The sequence below is a fragment of the Acomys russatus genome, chromosome 1 (assembly GCF_903995435.1).
Source record: "Acomys russatus chromosome 1, mAcoRus1.1, whole genome shotgun sequence".
Classification (NCBI taxonomy): domain Eukaryota; kingdom Metazoa; phylum Chordata; class Mammalia; order Rodentia; family Muridae; genus Acomys; species Acomys russatus.
In genome coordinates, this window is record NC_067137.1 from 34,178,062 (window position 1) to 34,186,106 (window position 8,045).

Genomic DNA, 8,045 nt, shown 5'->3' on the forward strand with positions numbered 1-8,045 from the left:
ACCCAAAAAAATAAAACAAAAGAAAAGAAAGAAAGAAGGAAATAAAGGAAGAAAGAAAATGATTGTTCTGAAACACACACACACACACAACATGGTTTTAAATGGTGGTTATCAAAACTATCAATCAAGATGACATCCTGGCTAGTTCTATGTAAGAACTGACTGGATTTACTCATGGCTCATGGTGGGAGGCTAGTGGGCTTTGTTACTCACAGTGATATTTTTCATTCTGGTTTCTTTTTCTGATCTTTAATTTCATGACCTGTAGAATAAGTTGATATGAATGGCGGACCTACTGGTAATGTTTTCCAAAGCTTGGGTACAGCAAGGAAAGATCTGGAATTGAATTCTGCCTCCAGGACTTACCTTTGACAATGTAGTACTTTGCTAGTATCTCCCTGTTTTCTCCTCCTCTCTCCTGTCTCCAAAACTGTTAGACATTGTGCGTCTAACAGTTCCATTTCCTTATAGTCTACCTCTTTCCTGTCCTGCTTGCAATTAATTATGCAAAGGGATGAGAGTTAATAAGCATTGAATGGAGAGACACAGTCAGAGCTGTGATTGGACAGTTCTGGCTCTAAAGTGTCTGGAAAATGCAACCTCCTAAGGCAATGTCTGAGGGGAGATTCTGGAATATTAACTGCCCTGTCAAAGTCATTATAGTTTGCAGAGCACTTTTAGAAATGATTTTCAACATGGAAATGTTTGAACTTTCCAACCATTCCGTAAGTCAGTCAGGCATGAATTGCTTTCCAATTTTCTGGGGTTGCATTTCAGGCCCCAGAATGTTAAACGATTAGATTGCAGGTTTATTGCTATTACAGCAATTGTACCTAAATGCCAATCAGGAATTCTCAATACAATTTTGCCTTCTCTATTAAGTCTTTCCATTTATACCAGGACATTATGAGAAATATAATGGATGTGGCATTATCCAGTGTTGGTCGATGTTTATCTTATCATATTAACTGTAAATAATACATTGACATAGATTTTCATTTACCAACCTGATATTATGGCAGTAGAAACTGGGTCTTAGGTGAAATTATTTGTATAACTGGTTGAGAATAGTAAGTGATAGATTTATTCTTCAACTTTCAAAACTCTTTCGGTGCCTGAAAGCTATACCATAGTTTCTTTGCTTATCTCTTGACTTTTATTGTTTGAATATATATATTCATATTGCATAATTAATTGCAAGCAGGACAGGAAAGAGGTAGACTATAAGGAAATGGAACTGTTAGACGCACAATGTATAACGATTTTGGAGACAGGAGAGAGGAGGAGAAAACAGGGAGATACTAACAAAGTGCTACATGGCTTATCTGAAGTTTTTATTTCATTGTGTTTCTTTCAAACCTTTCTTCAAACATATTACTAACCAAATTATATTTTCTGTAGTCATCTAACATATACCAATACATGTGAACAGACATTCACATTACACTTTATAGTAAAAACATCTGTGTGCATTAATTTATGCAACTCCAGTATAGTGGGTGGTAGGAGAGCAAACATAGTGTGAGTCTTGGTTCACATGTGAGAGAAACTGGTTGCTGCTAAGGACAAGAGATTTTAGAAATTAAGTATGAACTGAGTTCTGCTACTCATTCTGTACCTACACTATAAAGCAAACATCTACTTTAAGATATTGCTTTTTTGACTGTGGTTTCTGAGCAGTCAATGGTCCCAGTTTCTAAATATTTGAGTTATAGTGGGCACCTCCCATATGAGCAGTGTGCTCATAACTGTAGAACACAGTCCGAGTAAAAATACAGTAAGAAAGATTCCAGAATGGTTTGTCAGCTCTGGGAAGAAAAATGGTGTGAGCACATCGATGTTCCCAAATGTTGTGCATTTAATGAAGGTTTTGTTTTATGAGTTTCTGCTCCTTCTTGGAGAATCATTTTAGCTGTTCTTTGTTCTTCTTATATATGTGTTTTGTTGAATCTCCAAATAAAATGAGTACAAAGGAAGAGGGGGGAAAACCCACAACATTTACATGTTATGATTTATTGTCAAAATGGTTCTGGTGGTGAGCAGGGATTCACTCCAGTTTATGAATAATATATTTACACTATTGAGTCTCCCAGTGAATTCATAAGATTGATGTTCAAATGAGAGACTCTAAGTGTGATGAATTGCTACCACATAAAGGTAGTCAATCTTTATCAGCCTCCATTCAAAGTGAGAGGCAGTGACTGCAGGACTGCGGGGACGTTTCCAAGCAGTGCTTGTCTGCTGTATCCTTGCAATCCCTTCGGGGAAGCGAAATGATATTGGACAGCAGACCCGAGTATCGCCGTAACTGAAGTAGGCCCAGCAACATTTTACGCTAGGACTTATTATTACAGAAAGGGAGACAAAAATCTAAGGCTCAGAATAAGAAATATGGGAGTGAATGAGAGGCTCAGATTTCAGTACCTCAATGGAATATATGTACAGTATTAGACAGCAAATGCTATCATAGCTCTAACTTGGTATGGAAGAAACTGAGGGGATGTGTTTTTGTAGCTAGAAATATTAATGCTTTCTTCATTCAGAATATATTGATTTAATACCTACTCTGGCACAAACATTGTTATAGTTGTTTTGGATAAATCTAAGAACAAAATAAGCAAAGTTCCTGTTATGGGGTATCTTATATGTAAGAAGGAGAATGCAATTAGTAAGAATGCAATTATGACATTAGGGGATAAAAATAACTATGGAGGAAAATAAAGCATTATAAGTGGGACAGAATGAATAAACTTGGGCAGACACAGAGGACTGGTTTTCTATTTTTATTAGTTTTAAATTCAATTACTTTTTTAATGTTTTTGTGCATATATGTGACCATGGGCACATAATGGTGAATGTGTGAAGATCAGAGGACAATTTTGTGTGTCCATCTTTGCCTTCCAGACTGTTCGAAACTATATCTTGTTTGTTCACTGTTGTTTAAGCCCAGCTCCTTGGATTTGAACTTCTGGCAAATCTCCTGTCCCTGGCTCCCTGCTTGCAGTATTAGTGCATTGGGATGACAGATGTTTGTTCTCTTGTGTCTGGTATTATGTGTGTTCTAGGGGATCTGAACTTGGGTTTTCAGGTTTGAAGAGCAAGCATTTTACCCTCTGAGTCCCTGCTCTGTCATTCTTGTTTTTCTGTTTCAATTGATTACGCAATGCCTCACTGATAAAAGATGCCTTCAGGAAGCCTAGGAATGCCAAGCCATAGGCAAGGGCACTTAGATAATGGAATGACTGTAAACTCTGTGCATAAAAGTGTGCTTGTTCTTATCTGAGATGAGTGGAAAGGCAGTAGAGTCATACACAGTGTTAAGATGTCCTAGTGTTGGAGTTACTAGGAGTGCTGGTGAGACCAGGAAGAAATGATGGGTTGTAGGAGGACCTTGGGATGCTTGTGGGCTGGATATAAAAGCATTCACTAAAACCCTCTTATATGCTGGGCTCTGAGAGTTACAGTGTCTTCACTCTTGTATACCTCTTAAAGTCTGTCTCCTTCTGTATTTTTCTGAGCTACATAATAGAGAATGCACATCAAAATGCTCAACTGTCATGCTCTATTCTGGTAGACTGAGTCGTCACTTATTCCAGATCTTCTCCTCTAAGATTGACCTTTCATGTCTCAAAGTAGTTAAGCCTTTGACTTTAACCTTTGAGTGTCCCGACTGTCTCACAGAAGATCTGTCCACTCAGCAAAAAATGACTCTGTTCACGATCCCTCTTTGGTTTCCTTGATCAATGATGTTCTTATTAATAATTTCTACTAGTAAATCTTCAGGGAATTCTTTCTCTCTATTACCTCCAGGTCATCATCTTCTCACATCTCATCCTGGCCATGGGGCTGATTGCATGACAGCACCAGGTACAATGCTTGTGCTTGGGAATCTTTTGGAGAAAAGCATCTGTCAAGCCTGAGATGCAAGTTTTAGAGGGTGGCAACTTTGTTTTGATAAAGAATAGCCTCATTGGTTTGTATCTTCACAAATGACAGTTGGCATAAGAGATCCAGTAGAGAAAGTACAAAAGCAGCAATTCCTAAAAATGTAGGCATGTCTGATAACGTGTGGTATATTTAAGGGCTCTGAACTGCCCTTCCATCTGGGTGGTATTGTGTGGGAAGGAATGATAGAAGTCATTCAAATGTCATCAAAGTGACAATGACAAGCTCACTAACAGTCTTTGCACACACCTGGGATTGGAATTCTATATGATCAATTTATTTTAGTGTAATTATTCTTCCTAAAGTATCTTTAAGTTGATTTAAATTTACATTTGAAAAATAAATGAGACTTTGGATTATTCCCTTTAGGGGGATTCACGAGTTGCACACTTGGAACACATTTGTGCTTACGGTATAGCAGAAATGTATCTAAACCCTTGAGAAAAGAGATGGTTTTATACTTTTAATATTACCAGCAAGACATAAAGAAAAAGTACTGTATGATTGTGAGGACCATGATATAGCTAGGACTGAAAGGTGCTTCATCAGATGGGAAAGGGTGGGGAGAAGTGGCTCAGGTACAGTCTCAGGACACTGTAAGGCCAAAGTAGGGACAAGATACTGGTCCTCTGGCTCTAGGCTCTGGAATAATGTAATCAGCATCATTGGACTGCACGTAAACCTATGGTCTATGTTGCCGAGCCTTTCTATCAAATTATTAGATGAAGTGGAGACAAACGCTTTTCTCTGTAACCCGAGAAACCCCAAGAAACCTTCAATACTCTCAGTAATGATTGACATGTCACCACTAGTGATCAACTCGTTGTGATGCTTTAAAATTAGAACAAGTGAAAATTTAGAACATTTTTAAGTCTGAACCACCCAGAGATTGTCACCCACCACTGCTTCTTGCCCCACAGGAGAAAATCTGCTGAGTTGTCCTGGCACCTGAAGCTAGCAGGGTAAAAGACGGCTCAGGGCAGAATGTGTAGGCATAGCATATGATTTTCGGTTGCTTTAAATTTAGAGTTGGCACTGACTTCTGTCTATTTCATGAATTTCAATTCCTTCCATTCCTCCCAGGACACTGTGCTAAGGCCAACTCACCCACACGTCTAGCCCCGCATGATACATTAGTGACAATTTTATATAACTTCCTCACATGTATCATTTTACTCTAGTGGCTTGCCTTCTATTTTCCTTTTTCTCTTTCTTTCTTTTTTAATTGCATAAAGACTTATTATTCCCAAGAATTCCCCCACAAATATATCTCAGCTGAGAATAAGCACAGCTTTTTATAAAAATATTTATTTTTAATTTACTGCCTGAGAATTGTATATATGTATATTTTATACATGTACATGTACATGGATATACCCTTTGTTCCTCCCCTCCAATACCCTCTGTATCCACCCACTTTTCCTTCTCAAACCCACTGAGTACACTTAGTGGTGCCTGGGTCTGCATAGTTGCAGGACCACCTACTGGAACATTGGTAGCCTTTCAGGGATTATATCTCTGAAAGAAACTTTGAGGCAAGCGATGGATGCCTTTGTTGTAACTGTGGACCTGGTCATCTGTGGGCTCTGCAGACATAAGCATCAAGAGGTGATGGAACACCCTGGTTCTAGTGCCAGATCTCATGGAACTTGCTTCTAACAAGTCCTCGTACCCTCTTCTGCTAGGCAGGTCACTCACCAAGGGGTGGAACTGTGTTTTAAGCATCTCTTCAACAATCAATTAGTATGGTTAGAGTTCAAGATTCTGGTGCATTGCCATATGCTTAGAGAATCAAAGATCCCCTGTTTCTGTTGGAGTCTGTTCTATACTCTGCATTAGAGATGAAGTAACCAGGGGAACAAAAACTCCAGTCCAAAGCTCTGGGCTGGGTTATGGGTTCTGATACTTCTGTGTACTTTACTTTATACACAAACTTGGCTGACCCTCCTGGATTTTTGCATCTATATATAAATAAGACAAGAGTTGGCTGCTTTGGTGAAAATGCAGCCTGTAAAATCAGCTCAGGCTGAAAGACATGGACCTGCAAAGAGGCGCCTTTCAGAGCCGTTTGCTGCTGGGGAGATCATAACCGACATGTCTGAAAATGGATGACAACTAGCATTGCCTACTCGCCAAGGTGGCTTTGGCTGCATATATTTTGCAGACAGAAATTCTTTCACACTGGTTAGCAGTGACATGCCGTTTGTTGTGAAAGTGGAACCTCGTGACAATGGACCTCTTTTCACTGAATTAAATTTCGACCAGTGGGCTGCTGACACAGAGCAAATTTGGAAATGGCTTCATAAACATACACTGAAGTTCCTTGGCATTCCTAAGACTTGGGGATCTGGACTACATGATAGAAATGGAGTAGTCACACGTTTATGCTGATGGACCGCTTTGGGAGTGACCTTCAGAAAATACCTGAAACAAATGCCAAAAAGTTCTCTAGAAAAACTGTTCTAAGCTTAAGAATTCTGCATATCCTGGAACACATCCATGAGCATGGGTATGTGCATGGGGACAGTGAGGCCTCCAGGCTTCATCCGAGCTTCAAGGGCCCTGTCCAGATGTGTTTGGTAGACTATGGGCTTGCTTCTCAGTACTGCCTAGATGGAGTTCATAAAGAGTAGAAAGAAGATTCCAAAAGGTGCCACGATGGCACCCTGGAATCTGCCAGCATCAAAGCACACAACGGCCATGGCCTCATCATGACATTGACATGGCGATGTGGACATATTTGGTTGTTACATGATCCAGCAGCTCAGCAGCGGTCTTCATTGGAAGGAGAGCGTGAACGATCCTAGCTATGTCAGGGATTCCAAAACTAGATTCAGAGTCAATGTTGCAGCTCTGATGGATTAATGCTTTCCTGAGAAAATCAAGCCAGGCGAAATTTCAGAGAATCTGGAAAGTCTCCTGGACTACACTGAAAGACCTCTATCAAAAGTTACATGACGTTCTTTCTCAAGGATTAAAAGCTGTAGGAGTTAACAATGATGGCTAACTGGATTTTAGTGCTGTGGAGAATGGAAATGTCAAGACAAAACCAGCCTTGAAGAAGCAGAAGAAAGAAGTAGAGGAAAGCACCATGTGTAGTGTGGAAAACACGGAGGGCTCAGGTACACAGGTGGAAGAGGCTGCACACACTTGAAGGGATGAGTCCCAAAAAGCAATCCGTGGGAGCATGTCTCGGCCAGAGACCAGCTGCAGCAGTGCTGACAGTTCAAGAGCAAGAAAGAAAGCCCAGAAGCAAAGGAGATTCCAGACACTGATTTTTTTTCCAGCCTATTTATTTGCTGTTTTTCTTCTTTTTCCAATTTGTGTTTTATTTTTATGTGAGTCTTGTGAGTTTGTACTAATAATTGAATGGTGATTTTTAGAAAAACAAACCTTATTAAAATGAATATCCTGTGTAAAAAAATAAGAATAGATACTCATACACTGTGTGGAGAATTAAGCACAGTTTAGTGTAACCATGAACCCTGATTATCAAAAATACTGAGTTACAGCCACACAAAGAGGATGTTCAGGGCTTGTTACAAGCCAAGGTTTATCTGGTTGAATTTCACGTAACTGTATCAAACACAGGACACTTTACAATCTGAAATGAGGGCATCTTCTGTTGAAGGGTGTCCTCGGGAACCTGTAATTAGCTCGTGTTTAGGAAAGTCACATTCATGCTTCCCAGTTAGCACAAGGACATGCTAGCTACACCCACTGTTCTGAGTTTTCCAAAAGGAGTCAATGTCCTCACAAATGGATCTATAATCACTGAGAAGTTTTCAATAAAACATAATGAAATTTATTATCATTCCACCTATATGACTAAGTAGATTTGCAGATGAAAAAGAACAAGCAGATCTCATCTCCTTCTCTGAAATTGCCCATCCAGATCTGACCACTGCAGTAGATTGAGGAGTGATTTGCAGCAAATTAGCTTAAGTGGCTTATTATCACTGAGTTCTGCTGGAGACATTTGCCGATGAGTCCCACTTGCTGGGACTTCAAAGTCCGATTTAGTTTTTGTTCTTGAATTTCAACAGGGCTTGGTGCAATGTGAAGTAGGCCAATAAAATGTAATGAAGCTGATAAGGCAT

The 8,045-nt window shown here is 39.6% G+C and overlaps 1 pseudogene; it reads left to right on the forward strand.

The window, feature by feature from the left end:
* Positions 1-5,946: 5,946 nt before the first annotated feature.
* LOC127194303 (serine/threonine-protein kinase VRK1-like) lies at positions 5,947-7,099 on the forward strand (annotated as a pseudogene).
* Positions 7,100-8,045: the final 946 nt, after the last annotated feature.